The following is a 22802-nucleotide window of genomic DNA, read 5'->3' as shown; positions in this document are numbered from 1 at the left end:
TTGTCTCTCAACTGTGTTATAGAGTGTAGTACTACATTTCAGTGAAGTGTAAGGCTTTCCAAAGCTGCCAAACGTGTTTAATTCTCTATTTCAATGGTATTCTACCTCGTATAATACACATTTAGCACTCTAGTCTCCTTTAAGTAAAGAATATAGGATTCATACAGTGTTTCATGTGATCTGAACTCGAATTAAGGATTTCCCGGATCTTAGCTACATTTACTACAATAAGAACTGACTGGAGAATCTCTTTGAGCTGTTCTAAACAAGTTCTCATCTGTTTACAGTCATTTTCTCTGAATTATCCATGTTTTCATGTAGTTTCCTATATTCTGCCTTCTGGTCCAAGTATAAGCTTTGCCCACTTTATCAAACAACCTCCTACACACTGTTATGAACTGAGGCAGCTCGGGAACATTTTCTCTCAACTGTGTTATAGAGTGTAGTACTATATTTCAGTGAAGTGTAAGGCCTTCCAAAGCTGCCAAACGTGTTTCTTTCTCTATTTCAATGGTATTCTGCCTTGTAAAACACACATTTACAACTCCAGTCTCCTTTAAGTAAAGAATATAGGATTCCTACAGTGTTTCAAGTCATCTTAACTCGAATTAAGGATTTCCCGGATCTTAGCTACCTTTTCTACACTAAGAACTGATTTGGAAAATCTCTTTCAGCAGTTCTAAACAAGTTCTCATCTGTTTCCAGTCATTTTCTCTGAATTATCCATGTTTTCATTTAGTTTCCTACTTTCTGCCTTCTTGACCAAGTATAAGCTTTGCCCACTTTATCAAACAACTTCCTACACACTGTTATGAACTGAGGCAGTTCGGGAACATTGTCTCTCAACTGTGTTATAGAGTGTAGTACTACATTTCAGTGAAGTGTAAGGCTTTCCAAAGCTGACGAAAGTGTTTCTTTCTCTATTTCATTGGTATTCTGCCTTGTAAAACACACATTTACAACTCCAGTCTCCTTTAAGTAAAGAATATAGGATTCCTTCAGTGTTTCAAGTCATCTTAACTCGAATTAAGGATTTCCCGGATCTAAAGCTACCTTTTCTACACTAAGAACTGATTTGGAGAATCTCTTTCAGCAGTTCTAAACAAGTTCTCATCTGTTTCCAGTCATTTTCTCTGAATTATCCATGTTTTCATGTAGTTTCCTATATTCTGCCTTCTGGTCCAAGTATAAGCTTTGCCCACTTTATCAAACAACTTCCTAAACACTGTTATGAACTGAGGTAGCTCGGGAACATTGTCTCTCAACTGTGTTATAGAGTGTAGTACTACATTTCAGTGAAGTGTAAGGCTTTCCAAAGCTGCCAAACGTGTTTAATTCTCTATTTCAATGGTATTCTACCTTGTATAACACACATTTAGCACTCTAGTCTCCTTTAAGTAAAGAATATAGGATTCATACAGTGTTTCATGTGATCTTAACACGAATTAAAGATTTCCCGGATCTTAGCTACATTTACTACAATAAGAACTGACTGGAGAATCTCTTTGAGCTGTTCTAAACAAGTTCTCATCTGTTTACAGTCATTTTCTCTGAATTATCCATGTTTTCATGTAGTTTCCTATATTCTGCCTTCTGGTCCAAGTATAAGCTTTGCCCACGTTATCAAACAACTTCCTACACACTGTTATGAACTGAAGCAGCTCGGGAACATTGTCTCTCAACTGTGTTACAGAGTGTAGTACTACATTTCAGTGAAGTATAAGGCTTTCCAAAGCTGCCGAACGTGTTTCTTTCTCTATTTCAATGGTATTCTGCCTTGTATAAAACACATTTACCACTCTAGTCTCCTTTAAGTAAAGAATATAGGATTCATACAGTGTTTCCTGTCATCTTAACTTGAATTAAGGATTTCCCGGATCTTAGCTACCTTTTCTACACTAAGAACTGACTTGGAGAATCTCTTTGAGCGGTTCTAAACAAGTTCTCATCTGTTTACAGTCATTTTCTCTGAATTATCCATGTTTTCATGTAGTTTCCTATATTCTGCCTTCCGGCCCAAGTATAAGCTTTGGCCACTTTATCAAACAACTTCCTACACACTGTTATGAACTGAGGCAGCTCGGGAACATTGTCTCTCAACTGTGTTATAGAGTGTAGTACTACATTTCAGTGTAGTGTAAGGCTTTCCAAAGCTGCCGAACCTGTTTTTTTCTCTATTTCAATGGTATTCTGCCTTGTATAACACACATTTACCACTCTAGTCTCCTTTAAGTAAGAATATAGGATTCATAGAGTGTTTCAAGTCATCTTAACTTGAATTAAGGATTTCCTGGATCTTAGCTACCTTTTCTACACTAAGAACTGATTTGGAGAATCTCTTTCAGCTGTTCTAAACAAGTTCTCATCTGTTTCCAGTCATTTTCTCTGAATTATTCATGTTTTCATGTAGTTTCCTATATTCTGCCTTCTGGTCCAAGTTTAAGCTTTGCCCACTTTATCAAACAACTTCCTACACACTGTTATGAACTGAGGCAGCTCGGGAACATTGTCGCTCTAATGTGTTACAGAGTGTAGTACTATATTTCAGTGAAGTGTAAGGCCTTCCAAAGCTGCCAAACGTGTTTTTTCTCTATTTCTATGGTATTCTGCCTCTTAAAACACACATTTACCACTCCAGTCTCCTTTAAGTAAAGATTATAGGATTACAACAGTGTCTCATGTGATCTTAACTTGAATTAAGGATTTCCCGGATCTTAGCTACCTTTTCTACACTAAGAACTGACTTGGAGAATTCTTTGAGCTGTTCTAAAAAATTCTCATGTGTTTACAGTCATTTTCTCTGAATTATCCATGTTTTCATGTGGTTTCCTATATTCTGCCTTCTGGTCCAAGTATAAGCTTTGCCCACTTTATCAAACAACTTCCTACACACTGTTATGAACTGAGGCAGCTCGGGAACATTGTCTCTCAACTGTGTTATAGAGTGTAGTACTTCATTTCAGTGAAGTGTAAGGCTTTCCAAAGCTGCCAAACGTGTTTAATTCTCTATTTCAATGGTATTCTACCTCGTATAATACACATTTAGCACTCTAGTCTCCTTTAAGTAAAGAATATAGGATTCATACAGTGTTTCATGTGATCTTAACTCGAATTAAGGATTTCCCGGATCTTAGCTACAATTACTACAATAAGAACTGACTGGAGAATCTCTTTGAGCTGTTCGAAACAAGTTCTGACCTGTTTAAAGTCATTTTCTCTGAATTATCCATGTTTTCATGTAGTTTCCTATATTCTGCCTTCTGGTCCAAGTATAAGCTTTGCCCACGTTATCAAACAACTTCCTACACACTGTTATGAACTGAAGCAGCTCGGGAACATTGTCTCTCAACTGTGTTACAGAGTGTAGTACTACATTTCAGTGAAGTATAAGGCTTTCCAAAGCTGCCGAACGTGTTTCTTTCTCTATTTCAATGGTATTCTGCCTTGTATAACACACATTTACCACTCTAGTCTCCTTTAAGTAAAGAATATAGGATTCATACAGTGTTTCATGTGATCTTAACTCGAATTAAGGATTTCCCGGATCTTAGCTACCTTTACTACGCTAAGAACTGACTGGAGAATCTCTTTCAGCTGTTCTAAACAAGTTCTCATCTGTTTACAGTCATTTTCTCTGAATTATCCATGTTTTCATGTAGTTTCCTATATTCTGCCTTCTGGTCCAAGTATAAGCTTTGCCCACTTTATCAAACAACCTCCTACACACTGTTATGAACTGAGGCAGCTCGGGAACATTGTCTCTCAACTGTGTTACAGAGTGTAGTACTATATTTCAGTGAAGTGTAAGGCTTTCCAAAGCTGACGAAAGTGTTTCTTTCTCTATTTCAATGGTATTCTGCCTTGTAAAACACACATTTACAACTCCAGTCTCCTTTAAGTAAAGAATATAGGATTCATACAGTGTTTCATGTGATCTTAACTCGAATTAAGGATTTCCCGGATCTTAGCTACCTTTACTACACTAAGAACTGACTGGAGAATCTCTTTGAGCTGTTCTAAACAAGTTCTCATCTGTTTACAGTCATTTTCTCTGAATTATCCATGTTTTCATGTAGTCCTATATTCTGCCTTCTGGTCCAAGTATAAGCTTTGCCCACTTTATCAAACAACTTCCTACACACTGTTTTGAACTGAGTCAGCTCGGGAACATTGTCTCTCAACTGTGTTACAGAGTGTAGTACTATATTTCAGTGAAGTGTAAGGACTTCCAAAGCTGCCAAACATGTTTCTTTCTCTATTTCAATGGTATTCTGCCTTGTAAAACACACATTTACCACTCCAGTCTCCTTTAAGTAAAGAATATAGGATTCATACAGTGTTTCATGTGATCTTAAGTTGAATTAAGGATTTCCCGGATCTTAGCTACCTTTTCTACACTAAGAACTGACTTGGAGAATTTCTTTGAGCTGTTCTAAACAAGTTCTCATCTGTTTACAGTCATTTTCTCTGAATTATCCATGTTTTCATGTAGTTTCCTATATTCTGCCTTCTGGTCCAAGTATAAGCTTTGCCCACTTTATCAAACAACTTCCTACACACTGTTATGAACTGAGGCAGCTCCGGAACATTGTCTCTCAACTGTGTTATAGAGTGTAGTACTACATTTCAGTGAAGTGTAAGGCTTTCCAAAGCTGCCAAACGTGTTTAATTCTCTATTTCAATGGTATTCTACCTTGTATAACACACATTTAGCACTCTAGTCTCCTTTAAGTAAAGAATATAGGATTCATACAGTGTTTCATGTGATCTTAACTCGAATTAAGGATTTCCCGGATCTTAGCTACCTTTACTACACTAAGAACTGACTGGAGAATCTCTTTGAGCTGTTCTAAACAAGTTCTCATCTGTTTACAGTCATTTTCTCTGAATTATCCATGTTTTCATGTAGTCCTATATTCTGCCTTCTGGTCCAAGTATAAGCTTTGCCCACTTTATCAAACAACTTCCTACACACTGTTTTGAACTGAGTCAGCTCGGGAACATTGTCTCTCAACTGTGTTACAGAGTGTAGTACTATATTTCAGTGAAGTGTAAGGCCTTCCAAAGCTGCCAAACGTGTTTCTTTCTCTATTTCAATGGTATTCTGCCTTGTAAAACACACATTTACCACTCCAGTCTCCTTTAAGTAAAGAATATAGGATTCCTACAGTGTTTCAAGTCATCTTAACTCGAATTAAGGATTTCCCGGATCTTAGCTACCTTTTCTACACTAAGAACTGATTTGGAGAATCTCTTTCAGCAGTTCTAAACAAGTTCTCATCTGTTTCCAGTCATTTTCTCTGAATTATCCATGTTTTCATTTAGTTTCCTATATTCTGCCTTCTTGACCAAGTATAAGCTTTGCCCACTTTATCAAACAACTTCCTACACACTGTTATGAACTGAGGCAGTTCGGGAACATTGTCTCTCAACTGTGTTATAGAGTGTAGTACTACATTTCAGTGAAGTGTAAGGCTTTCCAAAGCTGCCGAACTTGTTTCTTTCTCTATTTCAATGGTATTCTGCCTTGTATAACACACATTTACCACTCTAGTCTCCTTTAAGTAAGAATATAGGATTCATAGAGTGTTTCATGTCATCTTAACTTGAATGAAGGATTTCCTGGATCTTAGCTACCTTTTCTACACTAAGAACTGATTTGGAGAATCTCTTTCAGCTGATCTAAACAAGTTCTCATCTGTTTCCAGTCATTTTCTCTGAATTATCCATGTTTTCATGTAGTTTCCTATATTCTGCCTTCTGGTCCAAGTATAAGCTTTGCCCACTTTATCAAACAACCTCCTACACACTGTTATGAACTGAGGCAGCTCGGGAACATTTTCTCTCAACTGTGTTACAGAGTGTAGTACTATATTTCAGTGAAGTGTAAGGCTTTCCAAAGCTGACGAAAGTGTTTCTTTCTCTATTTCAATGGTATTCTGCCTTGTAAAACACACATTTACAACTCCAGTCTCCTTTAAGTAAAGAATATAGGATTCCTACAGTGTTTCAAGTCATCTTAACTCGAATTAAGGATTTCCCGGATCTAAAGCTACCTTTTCTACACTAAGAACTGATTTGGAGAATCTCTTTCAGCAATTCTAAACAAGTTCTCATCTGTTTCCAGTCATTTTCTCTGAATTATCCATGTTTTCATGTAGTTTCCTATTTTCTGGCTTCTGGTCCAAGTATAAGCTTTGCCCACTTTATCAAACAACCTCCTACACATTGTTATGAACTGAGGCAGCTCGGGGACATTGTCTCTCAACTGTGTTACAGAGAGTAGTACTATATTTCAGTGAAGTGTAAGGCTTTCCAAAGCTGACGAAAGTGTTTCTTTCTCTATTTCAATGGTATTCTGCCTTGTAAAACACACATTTACAACTCCAGTCTCCTTTAAGTAAAGAATATAGGATTCCTACAGTGTTTCAAGTCATCTTAACTCGAATTAAGGATTTCCCGGATCTTAGCTACCTTTTCTACACTAAGAACTGATTTGGAGAATCTCTTTCAGCAGTTCTAAACAAGTTCTCATCTGTTTCCAGTCATTTTCTCTGAATTATCCATGTTTTCATTTAGTTTCCTATATTCTGCCTTCTTGACCAAGTATAAGCTTTGCCCACTTTATCAAACAACTTCCTACACACTGTTATGAACTGAGGCAGTTCGGGAACATTGTCTCTCAACTGTGTTATAGAGTGTAGTACTACATTTCAGTGAAGTGTAAGGCTTTCCAAAGCTGCCGAACTTGTTTCTTTCTCTATTTCAATGGTATTCTGCCTTGTATAACACACATTTACCACTCTAGTCTCCTTTAAGTAAGAATATAGGATTCATAGAGTGTTTCAAGTCATCTTAACTTGAATTAAGGATTTCCTGTATCTTAGCTACCTTTTCTACACTAAGAACTGATTTGGAGAATCTCTTTCAGCTGATCTAAACAAGTTCTCATCTGTTTCCAGTCATTTTCTCTGAATTATCCATGTTTTCATGAAGTTTCCTATATTCTGCCTTCTGGTCCAAGTATAAGCTTTGCCCACGTAATCAAACAACTTCCTACACACTGTTATGAACTGAAGCAGCTCGGGAACATTGTCTCTCAACTGTGTTACAGAGTGTAGTACTACATTTCAGTGAAGTATAAGGCTTTCCAAAGCTGCCGAACGTGTTTCTTTCTCTATTTCAATGGTATTCTGCCTTGTATAACACACATTTACCACTCTAGTCTCCTTTAAGTAAAGAATATAGGATTCATACAGTGTTTCATGTCATCTTAACTCGAATTAAGGATTTCCCGGATCTTAGCTACCTTTACTACGCTAAGAACTGACTGGAGAATCTCTGTGAGCGGTTCTAAACAAGTTCTCATCTGTTTACAGTCATTTTCTCTGAATTATCCATGTTTTCATGTAGTTTCCTATATTCTGCCTTTTGGACCAAGTATAAGCTTTGCCCCCTTTATCAAAGAACTTCCTACACACTGTTATGAACTGAGGCAGCTCGGGAACATTGTCTCTCAACTGTGTTATAGAGTGTAGTACTACATTTCAGTGAAGTATAAGGCTTTCCAAAGCTACCGATCGTGTTCCTTTCTCTATTTCAATGGTATTCTGCCTTGTATAACACACATTTACCACTCTATTCTCCTTTAAGTAAAGAATATAGGATTCATACAGTGTTTCATGTGATCTGAACTCGAATTAAGGATTTCCCGGATCTTAGCTACCTTTACTACACTAAGAATTGACTGGAGAATCTCTTTGAGCTGTTCTAAACAAGTTCTCATCTGTTTACAGTCATTTTCTCTGAATTATCCATGTTTTCATGTAGTTTCCTATATTCTGCCTTCTGGTCCATGTATAAGCTTTGCCCACTTTATCAAACAACTTAATACACACTGTTTTGAACTTAGGCAGCTCGGGAACATTGTCTCTCAACTGTGTTACAGAGTGTAGTACTATATTTCAGTGAAGTGTAAGGCTTTCCAAAGCTGACGAAAGTGTTTCTTTCTCTATTTCAATGGTATTCTGCGTTGTAAAACACACATTTACAACTCCAGACTCATTTAAGTAAAGAATATAGGATTCCTACAGTGTTTCATGTGATCTTAACTCGAATTAAGGATTTCCCGGATCTTAGCTACCTTTTCTACACTAAGAACTGATTTGGAGAATCTCTTTCAGCTGTTCTAAACAAGTTCTCATCTGTTTCCAGTCATTTTCTCTGAATTATCCATGTTTTCATGTAGTTTCCTATATTCTGCCTTCTGGTCCAAGTTTAAGCTTTGCCCACTTTATCAAACAACTTAATACACACTGTTTTGAACTTAGGCAGCTCGGGAACATTGTCTCTCAACTGTGTTACAGAGTGTAGTACTATATTTCAGTGAAGTGTAAGGCTTTCCAAAGCTGACGAAAGTGTTTCTTTCTCTATTTCAATGGTATTCTGCGTTGTAAAACACACATTTACAACTCCAGACTCCTTTAAGTAAAGAATATAGGATTCCTACAGTGTTTCATGTGATCTTAACTCGAATTAAGAATTTCCCGGATCTTAGCTACCTTTTCTACACTAAGAACTGATTTGGAGAATCTCTTTCAGCTGTTCTAAACAAGTTCTCATCTGTTTCCAGTCATTTTCTCTGAATTATCCATGTTTTCATGTAGTTTCCTATATTCTGCCTTCTGGTCCAAGTTTAAGCTTTGCCCACTTTATCAAACAACTTCCTACACACTGTTATGAACTGAGGCAGCTCGGGAACATTGTCTCTCAACTGTATTACAGAGTGTAGTACTATATTTCAGTGAAGTGTAAGGACTTCCAAAGCTGCCAAACGTGTTTTTTTCTCTATTTCAATGGTATTCTGCCTTGTAAAACACACATTTACCACTCCAGTCTCCTTTAAGTAAAGAATATAGGATTACTACAGTGTCTCATGTGATCTTAACTTGAATTAAGGATTTCCCGGATCTTAGCTACCTTTTCTACACTAAGAACTGACTTGGAGAATTTCTTTGAGCTGTTCTAAACAAGTTCTCATCTGTTTACAGTCATTTTCTCTGAATTATCCATGTTTTCATGTAGTTTCCTATATTCTGCCTTCTGGTCCAAGTATAAGCTTTGCCCACTTTATCAAACAACCTCCTACACACTGTTATGAACTGAGGCAGCTCGGGATCATTTTCTCTCAACTGTGTTACAGAGTGTAGTACTATATTTCAGTGAAGTGTAAGGCTTTCCAAAGCTGACGAAAGTGTTTCTTTCTCTATTTCAATGGTATTCTGCCTTGTAAAACACACATTTACAACTCCAGTCTCCTTTAAGTAAAGAATATAGGATTCCTACAGTGTTTCAAGTCATCTTAACTCGAATTAAGGATTTCCCGGATCTAAAGCTACCTTTTCTACACTAAGAACTGATTTGGAGAATCTCTTTCAGCAGTTCTAAACAAGTTCTCATCTGTTTCCAGTCATTTTCTCTGAATTATCCATGTTTTCATATAGTTTCCTATATTCTGCCTTCTGGTCCAAGTATAAGCTTTGCCCACTTTATCAAACAACCTCCTACACACTGTTATGAACTGAGGCAGCTCGGGAACATTGTCTCTCAACTGTGTTACGTAGAGTAGTACTATACTTCAGTGAAGTGTAAGGCTTTCCAAAGCTTACGAAAGTGTTTCTTTCTCTATTTAAATGGTATTCTGCCTTGTAAAACACACATTTACAACTCCAGTCTCCTTTAAGTAAAGAATATAGGATTCCTACAGTGTTTCAAGTCATCTTAACTCGAATTAAGGATTTCCCGGTCTTAGCTACCTTTTCTACACTAAGAACTGATTTGGAGAATCTCTTTCAGCAGTTCTAAAGAAGTTCTCATCTGTTTCCAGTCATTTTCTCTGAATTATCCATGTTTTCATTTAGTTTCCTATATTCTGCCTTCTTGACCAAGTATAAGCTTTGCTCACTTTATCAAACAACTTCCTACACACTGTTATGAACTGAGGCAGTTCGGGAACATTGTCTCTCAACTGTGTTATAGAGTGTAGTACTACATTTCAGTGAAGTGTAAGGCTTTACAAAGCTGCCGAACTTGTTTCTTTCTCTATTTCAATGGTATTCTACCTCGTATAATACACATTTAGCACTCTAGTCTCCTTTAAGTAAAGAATATAGGATTCATACAGTGTTTCATGTGATCTTAACTCGAATTAAGGATTTCCCGGATCTTAGCTACCTTTACTACGCTAAGAACTGACTGGAGAATCTCTTTCAGCTGTTCTAAACAAGTTCTCATTTGTTTACAGTCATTTTCTCTGAATTATCCATGTTTTCATGTAGTTTCCTATATTCTGCCTTCTGGTCCAAGTATAAGCTTTGCCCACTTTATCAAAGAACCTCCTACACACTGTTATGAACTGAGGCAGCTCGGGGACATTGTCTCTCAACTGTGTTACACAGAGTAGTACTATATTTCAGTGAAGTGTAAGGCTTTCCAAAGCTGACGAAAGTGTTTCTTTCTCTATTTCAATGGTATTCTGCCTTGTAAAACACACATTTACCACTCCAGTCTCCTTTAAGTAAAGAATATAGGATTACAACAGTGTCTCATGTGATCTTAACTTGAATTAAGGATTTCCCGGATCTTAGCTACCTTTTCTACACTAAGAACTGACTTGGAGAATTTCTTTGAGCTGTTCTAAAAAATTCTCATCTGTTTACAGTCATTTTCTCTGAATTATCCATGTTTTCATGTAGTTTCCTATATTCTGCCTTCTTGTCCAAGTATAAGCTTTGCCCACTTTATCAAACAACTTCCTACACACTGTTATGAACTGAGGCAGTTCGGGAACATTGTCTCTCAACTGTGTTATAGAGTGTAGTACTACATTTCAGTGAAGTGTAAGGCTTTCCAAAGCTGCCAAACGTGTTTTTTTTCTCTATTTCAATGGTATTCTGCCTTGTAAAACACACATTTACCACTCCAGTCTCCTTTAAGTAAAGAATATAGGATTCATACAGTGTTTCATGTGATCTTAACTTGAATTAAGGATTTCCCGGATCTTAGCTACCTTTTCTACACTAAGAACTGATTTGGAGAATCTCTTTCAGCTGTTCTAAACAAGTTCTCATCTGTTTCCAGTCATTTTCTCTGAATTATCCATGTTTTCATGTAGTTTCCTATATTCTGCCTTCTGGTCCAAGTTTAAGCTTTGCCCACTTTATCAAACAACTTCCTACACACTGTTATGAACTGAGGCAGCTCGGGAACATTGTCTCTCAACTGTGTTACAGAGTGTAGTACTATATTTCAGTGAAGTGTAAGGCTTTCCAAAGCTGCCGAACTTGTTTCTTTCTCTATTTCAATGGTATTCTGCCTTGTATAACACACATTTACCACTCTAGTCTCCTTTAAGTAAGAATATAGGATTCATAGAGTGTTTCAAGTCATCTTAACTTGAATTAAGGATTTCCTGGATCTTAGCTACCTTTTCTACACTAAGAACTGATTTGGAGAATCTCTTTCAGCTGATCTAAACAAGTTCTCATCTGTTTCCAGTCATTTTCTCTGAATAATCCATGTTTTCATGTAGTTTCCTATATTCTGCCTTCTGGTCCAAGTTAAACTTTGCCCACTTTATCAAACAACTTTCTACACACTGTTATGAACTGAAGCAGCTCGGGAACATTGTCTCTCAACTGTGTTACAGAGTGTAGTACTACATTTCAGTGAAGTATAAGGCTTTCCAAAGCTGCCGAACGTGTTTCTTTCTCTATTTCAATGGTATCCTGCCTTGTATAACACACATTTACCACACTAGTCTCCTTTAAGTAAAGAATATAGGATTCATACAGTGTTTCATGTCATCTTAACTCGAATTAAGGATTTCCCGGACCTTAGCTACCTTTACTACGCTAAGAACTGACTGGAGAATCTCTTTGAGCGGTTCTAAACAAGTTCTCATCTGTTTACAGTCATTTTCTCTGAATTATCCATGTTTTCATGTAGTTTCCTATATTCTGCCTTCTGGTCCAAGTATAAGCTTTGCCCACGTTATCAAACAACTTCCTACACACTGTTATGAACTGAGGCAGCTCGGGAACATTGTCTCTCAATTGTGTTACAGAGTGTAGTACTATATTTCAGTGAAGTGTAAGGCTTTCCAAAGCTGACGAAAGTGTTTCTTTCTCTATTTCAATGGTATTCTGCCTTGTAAAACACACATTTACAACTCCAGTCTCCTTTAAGTAAAGAATATAGGATTCATACAGTGTTTCATGGGATCTTAACTCGAATTAAGGATTTCCCGGATCTTAGCTACCTTTACTACGCTAAGAACTGACTGGAGAATCTCTTTCAGCTGTTCTAAACAAGTTCTCATCTGTTTACAGTCATTTTCTCTGAATTATCCATGTTTTCATGTAGTTTCCTATATTCTGCCTTCTGTTCCAAGTATAAGCTTTGCCCACTTTATCAAACAACCTCCTACACACTGTTATGAACTGAGGCAGCTCGGGAACATTTTCTCTCAACTGTGTTACAGAGTGTAGTACTATATTTCAGTGAAGTGTAAGGCTTTCCAAAGCTGACGAAAGTGTTTCTTTCTCTATTTCAATGGTATTCTGCCTTGTAAAACACACATTTACAACTCCAGTCTCCTTTAAGTAAAGAATATAGGATTCCTACAGTGTTTCAAGTCATCTTAACTCGAATTAAGGATTTCCCGGATATAAAGCTACCTTTTCTACACTAAGAACTGATTTGGAGAATCTCTTTCAGCAGTTCTAAACAAGTTCTCATCTGTTTCCAGTCATTTTCTCTGAATTATCCATGTTTTCATGTAGTTTCCTATATTCTGCCTTCTGGTCCAAGTATAAGCTTTGCCCACTTTATCAAACAACCTCCTACACACTGTGATGAACTGAGGCAGCTCGGGAACATTGTCTCTCAACTGTGTTACAGAGAGTAGTACTATATTTCAGTGAAGTGTAAGGCTTTCCAAAGCTTACGAAAGTGTTTCTTTCTCTATTTCAATGGTATTCTGCCTTGTAAAACACACATTTACAACTCCAGTCTCCTTTAAGTAAAGAATATAGGATTCCTACAGTGTTTCAAGTCATCTTAACTCGAATTAAGGATTTCCCGGATCTTAGCTACCTTTTCTACACTAAGAACTGATTTGGAGAATCTCTTTCAGCAGTTCTAAACAAGTTCTCATCTGTTTCCAGTCATTTTCTCTGAATTATCCATGTTTTCATTTAGTTTCCTATATTCTGCCTTCTTGACCAAGTATAAGCTTTGCCCACTTTATCAAACAACTTCCTACACACTGTTATGAACTGAGGCAGTTCGGGAACATTGTCTCTCAACTGTGTTATAGAATGTAGTACTACATTTCAGTGAAGTGTAAGGCTTTCCAAAGCTGCCGAACTTGTTTCTTTCTCTATTTCAATGGTATTCTGCCTTGTATAACACACATTTACCACTCCAGTCTCCTTTAAGTAAAGAATATAGGATTACAACAGTGTCTCATGTGATCTTAACTTGAATTAAGGATTTCCCGGATCTTAGCTACCTTTTCTACACTAAGAACTGACTTGGAGAATTTCTTTGAGCTGTTCTAAAAAATTATCATCTGTTTACAGTCATTTTCTCTGAATTATCCATGTTTTCATGTAGTTTCCTATATTCTGCCTTCTTGTCCAAGTATAAGCTTTGCCCACTTTATCAAACAACTTCCTACACACTGTTATGAACTGAGGCAGTTCGGGAACATTGTCTCTCAACTGTGTTATAGAGTGTAGTACTACATTTCAGTGAAGTGTAAGGCTTTCCAAAGCTGCCAAACGTGTTTTTTTCTCTATTTCAATGGTATTCTGCCTTGTAAAACACACATTTACCACTCCAGTCTCCTTTAAGTAAAGAATATAGGATTACTACAGTGTCTCATGTGATCTTAACTTGAATTAAGGATTTCCCGGATCTTAGCTACCTTTTCTACACTAAGAACTGATTTGGAGAATCTCTTTCAGCTGTTCTAAACAAGTTCTCATCTGTTTCCAGTCATTTTCTCTGAATTATCCATGTTTTCATGTAGTTTCCTATATTCTGCCTTCCGGTCCAAGTTTAAGCTTTGCCCACTTTATCAAACAACTTCCTACACACTGTTATGAACTGAGGCAGCTCGGGAACATTGTCGCTCAACTGTGTTACAGAGTGTAGTACTATATTTCAGTGAAGTGTAAGGCCTTCCAAAGCTGCCAAACGTGTTTTTTTCTCTATTTCAATGGTATTCTGCCTTGTAAAACACACATTTACCACTCCAGTCTACTTTAAGTAAAGAATATAGGATTACATCAGTGTCTCTTGTGATCTTAACTTGAATTAAGGATTTCCCGGATCTTAGCTACCTTTTCTACACTAAGAACTGACTTGGAGAATTTCTTTGAGCTGTTCTAAAAAATTCTCATCTGTTTACAGTCATTTTCTCTGAATTATCCATGTTTTCATGTGGTTTCCTATATTCTGCCTTCTGGTCCAAGTATAAGCTTTGCCCACTTTATCAAACAACTTCCTACACACTGTTATGAACTGAGGCAGCTCGCGAACATTGTCTCTCAACTGTGTTATAGAGTGTAGTACTACATTTCAGTGAAGTGTAAGGCTTTCCAAAGCTGCCAAACGTGTTTAATTCTCTATTTCAATGGTATTCTACCTCGTATAATACACATTTAGCACTCTAGTCTCCTTTAAGTAAAGAATATAGGATTCATACAGTGTTTCATGTGATCTTAACTCGAATTAAGGATTTCCCGGATCTTAGCTACAATTACTACAATAAGAACTGACTGGAGAATCTCTTTGAGCGGTTCTAAACAAGTTCTCATCTGTTTACAGTCATTTTCTCTGAATTATCCATGTTTTCATGTAGTTTCCTATATTCTGCCTTCTGGTCCAAGTATAAGCTTTGCCCACTTTATCAAACAACTTAATACACACTGTTTTGAACTGAGGCAGCTCGGGAACATTGTCTCTCAACTGTGTTACAGAGTGTAGTACTATATTTCAGTGAAGTGTAAGGCTTTCCAAAGCTGACGAAAGTGTTTCTTTCTCTATTTCAATGGTATTCTGCCTTGTAAAACACACATTTACAACTCCAGTCTCCTTTAAGTAAAGAATATAGGATTCCTACAGTGTTTCATGTGATCTTAACTCGAATTAAGGATTTCCCGGATCTTAGCTACCTTTTCTACACTAAGAACTGATTTGGAGAATCTCTTTGAGCTGTTCTAAACAAGTTCTCATCTGTTTACAGTCATTTTCTCTGAATTATCCATGTTTTCATGTAGTTTCCTATATTCTGCCTTCTGGTCCAAGTATAAGCTTGCCCACGTTATCAAACAACTTCCTACACACTGTTATGAACTGAAGCAGCTCGGGAACATTGTCTCTCAACTGTGTTATAGAGTGTAGTACTACATTTCAGTGAAGTGTAAGCCTTTCCAAAGCTGCCGAACGTGTTTCTTTCTCTATTTCAATGGTATTCTGCCTTGTATAACACACATTTACCACTCTAGTCTCCTTTAAGTAATGAATATAGGATTCATACAGTGTTTGATGTTATCTTATCTCGAATTAAGGATTTTCCTTATCTTAGCTACCTTTTCTACACTAAGAACTGACTTGGAGATTCTCTTTCAGCTGTTCTAAACAAGTTCTCATCTGTTTACAGTCATTTTCAATGAATTATTCATGTTTTCATGTAGTTTCCTATATTCTGCCTTCTGGCCCAAGTATAAGCTTTGCCCACTTTATCAAACAACTTCCTACACACTGTTATGAACTGAGTGAGCTAGGGAACATTGTCTCTCAACTGTGTTATAGAGTGTAGTACTACATTTCAGTGAAGTGTAAGGCTTTCCAAAGCTGCCAAACGTGTTTCTTTCTCTATTTCAATGGTATTCTGCCTTATATAACACACATTTACCACTCTAGTCTCCTTTAAGTAAAGAATATAGGATTCATACAGTGTTTCATGTGATCTTAACTCGAATTAAGGATTTCCCGGATCTTAGCTACCTTTTCTACACTAAGAACTGACTTGGAGATTCTCTTTCAGCTGTTCTAAACAAGTTCTCATCTGTTTATAGTCATTTTCAATGAATTATTCATGTTTTCATGTAGTTTCCTATATTCTGCCTTCAGGCCCAAGTATAAGCTTTGCCCACTTTATCAAACAACTTCCTACACACTGTTATGAACTGAGGGAGCTAGGAACATAGTCTCTCAACTGTGTTATAGAGTGTAGTACTACATTTCAGTGAAGTGTAAGGCTTTCCAAAGCTGCCGAAAGTGTTTCTTTCTCTATTTCAATGGTATTCTGCCTTGTGTAACACACATTTACCACTCTAGTCTCCTTTAAGTAAAGAATATAGGATTCATATAGTGTTTCATGTGATGTTAACTGGTATTAAGGATTTCCCTTATCTTAGCTACCTTTTCTACACTAAGAACTGACTTGGAGATTCTCTTTCAGCTGTTCTAAACAAGTTCTCATCTGTTTACATTCATTTTCAGTGAATTATTCATCTTTTCATGTATTTTCCTATATTTTGCCTTCTGGCCCAAGTATAAGCTTTGCCCACTTTATCAAACAACTTCCTACACACTGTTATGAACTGAGGGAGCTAGGGAACATTGTCTCTCAACTGTGTTATAGAGTGTAGTACTACATTTCAGTGAAGTGTAAGGCTTTCCAAAGCTGCCGAACGTGTTTCTTTCTCTATTTCAATGGTATTCTGCCTTGTATAATACACATTTACCACTCTAGTCTCCTTTAAGTAATGAATATAGGATTCATACAGTGTTTGATGTTATCTTAACTCGAATGAAGGATTTTCCTTATCTCAGCTACCTTTTCTACACTAAGAACTGACTTGGAGATTCTCTTTCAGCAGTTCTAAACAAGTTCTCATCTGTTTACAGTCATTTTCACTGAATTATTCATGTTTTCATGTAGTTTCCTATATTCTGCCTTCTGGCCCAAGTATAAGCTTTGGCCACTTTATCAAACAACTTCCTACACACTGTTATGAACTGAGGGAGCTAGGGAACATTGTCTCTCAACTGTGTTATAGAGTGTAGTACTACATTTCAGTGAAGTGTAAGGCTTTCCAAAGCTGCCAAACTTGTTTCTTTCTCTATTTCAATGGTATTCTGCCTTGTATAACACACATTTACCACTCTATTCTCCTTTAAGTAAAGAATATAGGATTCATACAGTGTTTCATGTGATCTGAACTCGAATTAAGGATTTCCCGGATCTTAGCTACCTTTACTACACTAAGAATTGACTGGAGAATCTCTTTGAGCTGTTCTAAACAAGTTCTCATCTATTTACAGTCATTTTCTCTGAATTATCCATGTTTTCATGTAGTTTCCTATATTCTGCCTTCTGGTCCAAGTATAAGCTTTGCCCACTTTATCAAACAAGTTAATACACACTGTTTTGAACTAAGGCAGCTCGGGAACATTGTCTCTCAACTGTGTTACAGAGTGTAGTACTATATTTCAGTGAAGTGTAAGGCTTTCCAAAGCTGACGAAAGTGTTTCTTTCTCTATTTCAATGGTATTCTGCCTTGTAAAACACACATTTACAACTCCAGTCTCCTTTAAGTAAAGAATATAGGATTCCTACAGTGTTTCATGTGATCTTAACTCGAATTAAGGATTTCCCGGATCTTAGCTACCTTTTCTACACTAAGAACTGATTTGGAGAATCTCTTTGAGCTGTTCTAAACAAGTTCTCATCTGTTTACAGTCATTTTCTCTGAATTATCCATGTTTTCACGTAGTTTCCTATATTCTGCCTTCTGGTCCAAGTATAAGCTTGCCCACGTTATCAAACAACTTCCTACACACTGTTATGAACTGAAGCAGCTCGGGAACATTGTCTCTCAACTGTGTTATAGAGTGTAGTACTACATTTCAGTGAAGTGTAAGCCTTTCCAAAGCTGCCGAACGTGTTTCTTTCTCTATTTCAATGGTATTCTTCCTTGTATAACACACATTTACCACTCTAGTCTCCTTTAAGTAATGAATATAGGATTCATACAGTGTTTGATGTTATCTTATCTCGAATTAAGGATTTTCCTTATCTTAGCTACCTTTTCTACACTAAGAACTGACTTGGAGATTCTCTTTCAGCTGTTCTAAACAAGTTCTCATCTGTTTACAGTCATTTTCAATGAATTATTCATGTTTTCATGTAGTTTCCTATATTCTGCCTTCTGGCCCAAGTATAAGCTTTGCCCACTTTATCAAACAACTTCCTACACACTGTTATGAACTGAGTGAGCTAGGGAACATTGTCTCTCAACTGTGTTATAGAGTGTAGTACTACATTTCAGTGAAGTGTAAGGCTTTCCAAAGCTGCCAAACGTGTTTCTTTCTCTATTTCAATGGTATTCTGCCTTATATAACACACATTTACCACTCTAGTCTCCTTTAAGTAAAGAATATAGGATTCATACAGTGTTTCATGTGATCTTAACTCGAATTAAGGATTTCCCGGATCTTAGCTACCATTTCTACACTAAGAACTGACTTGGAGATTCTCTTTCAGCTGTTCTAAACAAGTTCTCATCTGTTTACAGTCATTTTCAATGAATTATTCATGTTTTCATGTAGTTTCCTATATTCTGCCTTCAGGCCCAAGTATAAGCTTTGCCCACTTTATCAAACAACTTCCTACACACTGTTATGAACTGAGGGAGCTAGGAACATAGTCTCTCAACTGTGTTATAGAGTGTAGTACTACATTTCAGTGAAGTGTAAGGCTTTCCAAAGCTGCCGAAAGTGTTTCTTTCTCTATTTCAATGGTATTCTGCCTTGTATAACACACATTTACCACTCTAGTCTCCTTTAAGTAAAGAATATAGGATTCATATAGTGTTTCATGTGATGTTAACTGGTATTAAGGATTTCCCTTATCTTAGCTACCTTTTCTACACTAAGAACTGACTTGGAGATTCTCTTTCAGCTGTTCTAAACAAGTTCTCATCTGTTTACATTCATTTTCAGTGAATTATTCATGTTTTCATGTAGTTTCCTATATTTTGCCTTCTGGCCCAAGTATAAGCTTTGCCCACTTTATCAAACAACTTCCTACACACTGTTATGAACTGAGGGAGCTAGGGAACATTGTCTCTCAACTGTGGTATAGAGTGTAGTACTACGATTCAGTGAAGTGTAAGGCTTTCCAAAGCTGCCGAACGTGTTTCTTTCTCTATTTCAATGGTATTCTGCCTTGTATAACACACATTTACCACTCTAGTCTCCTTTAAGTAATGAATATAGGATTCATACAGTGTTTGATGTTATCTTAACTCGAATGAAGGATTTTCCTTATCTCAGCTATCTTTTCTACACTAAGAACTGACTTGGAGATTCTCTTTCAGCAGTTCTAAACAAGTTCTCATCTGTTTACAGTCATTTTCACTGAATTATTCATGTTTTCATGTAGTTTCCTATATTCTGCCTTCTGGCCCAAGTATAAGCTTTGGCCACTTTATCAAACAACTTCCTACACACTGTTATGAACTGAGGGAGCTAGGGAACATTGTCTCTCAACTGTGTTATAGAGTGTAGTACTACATTTCATTGAAGTGTAAGGCTTTCCAAAGCTGCCAAACTTGTTTCTTTCTCTATTTCAATGGTATTCTGCCTTGTATAACACACATTTACCACTCTAGTCTCCCTTAAGTAATGAATATAGGATTCATACAGTGTTTGATGTTATCTTAACTCGAATTAAGGATTTTCCTTATCTTAGCTACCTTTTCTACACTAAGAACTGACTTGGAGATTCTCTTTCAGCTGTTCTAAACAAGTTCTCATCTGTTTACAGTCATTTTCAATGAATTATTCATGTTTTCATGTAGTTTCCTATATTCGGCCTTCTGGCCCAAGTATAAGCTTTGCCCACTTTATCAAACAACTTCCTAGACACTGTTATGAACTGAGTGAGCTAGGGAACATTGTCTCTCAACTGTGTTATAGAGTGTAGTACTACATTTCAGTGAAGTGTAAGGCTTTCCAAAGCTGCCAAACGTGTTTCTTTCTCTATTTCAATGGTATTCTGCCTTATATAACACACATTTACCACTCTAGTCTCCTTTAAGTAAAGAATATAGGATTCATACAGTGTTTCATGTGATCTTAAATCGAATTAAGGATTTCCCTTATCTTAGCTACCTTTTCTACACTAAGAACTGACTTGGAGATTCTCTTTCAGCTGTTCTAAACAAGTTCTCATCTGTTTACATTCATTTTCAGTGAATTATTCATGTTTTCATGTATTTTCCTATATTTTGCCTTCTGGCCCAAGTATAAGCTTTGGCCACTTTATCAAACAACTTCCTACACACTGTTATGAACTGAGTGAGCTAGGGAACATTGTCTCTCAACTGTGTTATAGAGTGTAGTACTACGATTCAGTGAAGTGTAAGGCTTTCCAAAGCTGCCAAACGTGTTTCTTTCTCTATTTCAATGGTATTCTGCCTTTTATAACACACATTTACCACTCTAGTCTCCTTTAAGTAATGAATATAGGATTCATACAGTGTTTGATGTTATCTTAACTCGAATGAAGGATTTTCCTTATCTCAGCTACCTTTTCTACACTAAGAACTGACTTGGAGATTCTCTTTCAGCAGTTCTAAACAAGTTCTCATCTGTTTACAGTCATTTTCACTGAATTATTGATGTTTTCATGTAGTTTCCTATATTCTGCCTTCTGGCCCAAGTATAAGCTTTGCCTACTTTATCAAACACCTTCCTACACTCTGTTATGAACTGAGGCAGCTAGGGAACATTGTCTCTCAACTGTGTTATAGAGTGTAGTACTACATTTATGTGAAGTGTAAGCCTTTCCAAAGCTGCCGAAAGTGTTTCTTTCTCTATTTCAATGGTATTCTGCATTGTACAACACACATTTACCACTCTAGTCTCCTTTAAGTAATGAATATAGGATTCATACAGTGTTTGATGTTATCTTAACTCGAATTAAGGATTTCCCTTATCTTAGCTACCTTTTCTACACTAAGAACTGACTTGGAGATTCTCTTTCAGCTGTTCTAAACAAGTTCTCATCTGTTTACAGTCATTTTCACTGAATTATTCATGTTTTCATGTAGTTTCCTATATTCTACCTTCTGGCCCAAGTATAAGCTTTGGCCACTTTATCAAACAGCTTCCTACACACTGTTATGAACTGAGGGAGCTAGGGAACATTGTCTCTCAACTGTGTTATAGAGTGTAGTACTACATTTCAGTGAAGTGTAAGGCTTTCCAAAGCTGCCGAACTTGTTTCTTTCTCTATTTCAATGGTATTCTGCCTTGTATAACACACATTTACCACTCTAGTCTCCTTTAAGTAATGAATATAGGATTCATACAGTGTTTGATGTTATCTTAACTCGAAGTAAAGATTTTCCTTATCTTAGCTACCTTTTCTACAATAAGAACTGACTTGGAGTTTCTCTTTCAGCTGTTCTAAACAAGTTCTCATCTGTTTACAGTCATTTTCACTGAATTATTCATGTTTTCATGTAGTTTCCTATATTCTGCCTTCTGGCCCAAGTATAAGCTTTGCCTACTTTATCAAACACCTTCCTACACTCTGTTATGAACTGAGGCAGCTAGGGAACATTGTCTCTCAACTGTGTTATAGACTGTAGTACTACATTTCAGTGAAGTGTAAGCCTTTCCAAAGCTGCCGAACGTGTTTCTTTCTCTATTTCAATGGTATTCTGCCTTGTATAACACACATTTACCACTGTAGTCTCCTTTAAGTAACAATATAGGATTCATAGAGTGTTTCAAGTCATCTTAGCTTGAATTAAGTATTTCCCGGATCTTAGCTACCTTTTCTGCACTAAGAACTGATTTGGAGATTCTCTTTCAGCTGTTCTAAACAAGTTCTCATCTGTTTACAGTCATTTTCAATGAATTATTCATGTTTTCATGTAGTTTCCTATATTCTGCCTTCTGGCACAAGTATAAGCTTTGCCCACCTTATCAAACAACTTCCTACACACTGTTATGAACTGAGGGAGCTAGGGAACATTGTCTCTGAACTGTGTTATAGAGTGTAGTACTACATTTCAGTGTAGTGTAAGGCTTTCCAAAGCTGCCGAACGTGTTTCTTTCTCTATTTCAATGGTATTCTGCCTTGTATAACACACATTTACCACTCTAGTCTCCTTTAAGTAATGAATATAGGATTCATACAGTGTTTGATGTTATCTTAACTAGAATTAAGGATTTCCATTATCTTAGCTACCTTTTCTACACTAGGAACTGACTTGGAGATTCTCTTTCAGCTGTTTTAAACAAGTTCTCATCTGTTTACAGTCATTTTCACTGAATTATTCATGTTTTCATGTAGTTTCCTATATTCTGCCTTCTGGCCCAAGTATAAGATTTGGCCACTTTATCAAACAACTTCCTACACACTGTTATGAACTGAGGGAGCTAGGGAACATTTTCTCTCAACTGTGTTATAGAGTGCAGTACTACATTTCAGTGAAGTGTAAGGCTTTCCAAAGCTGCCGAACTTGTTTCTTTCTCTATTTCAATGGTATTCTGCCTTTTATAACACACATTTACCACTCTAGTCTCCTTTAAGTAATGAATATAGGATTCATACAGTGTTTGATGTTATCTTAACTCGAATTAAGGATTTTCCTTATCTTAGCTACCTTTTCTACACTAAGAACTGACTTGGAGATTCTCTTTCAGCT

The sequence above is a fragment of the Pipistrellus hanaki genome, assembly GCF_964339955.1.
Source record: "Pipistrellus hanaki genome assembly, chromosome: 9".
NCBI lineage: Eukaryota > Metazoa > Chordata > Mammalia > Chiroptera > Vespertilionidae > Pipistrellus > Pipistrellus hanaki.
The sequence above is the reverse complement of the archived record's forward strand: the minus strand, read 5'-3'. Positions refer to the sequence as shown.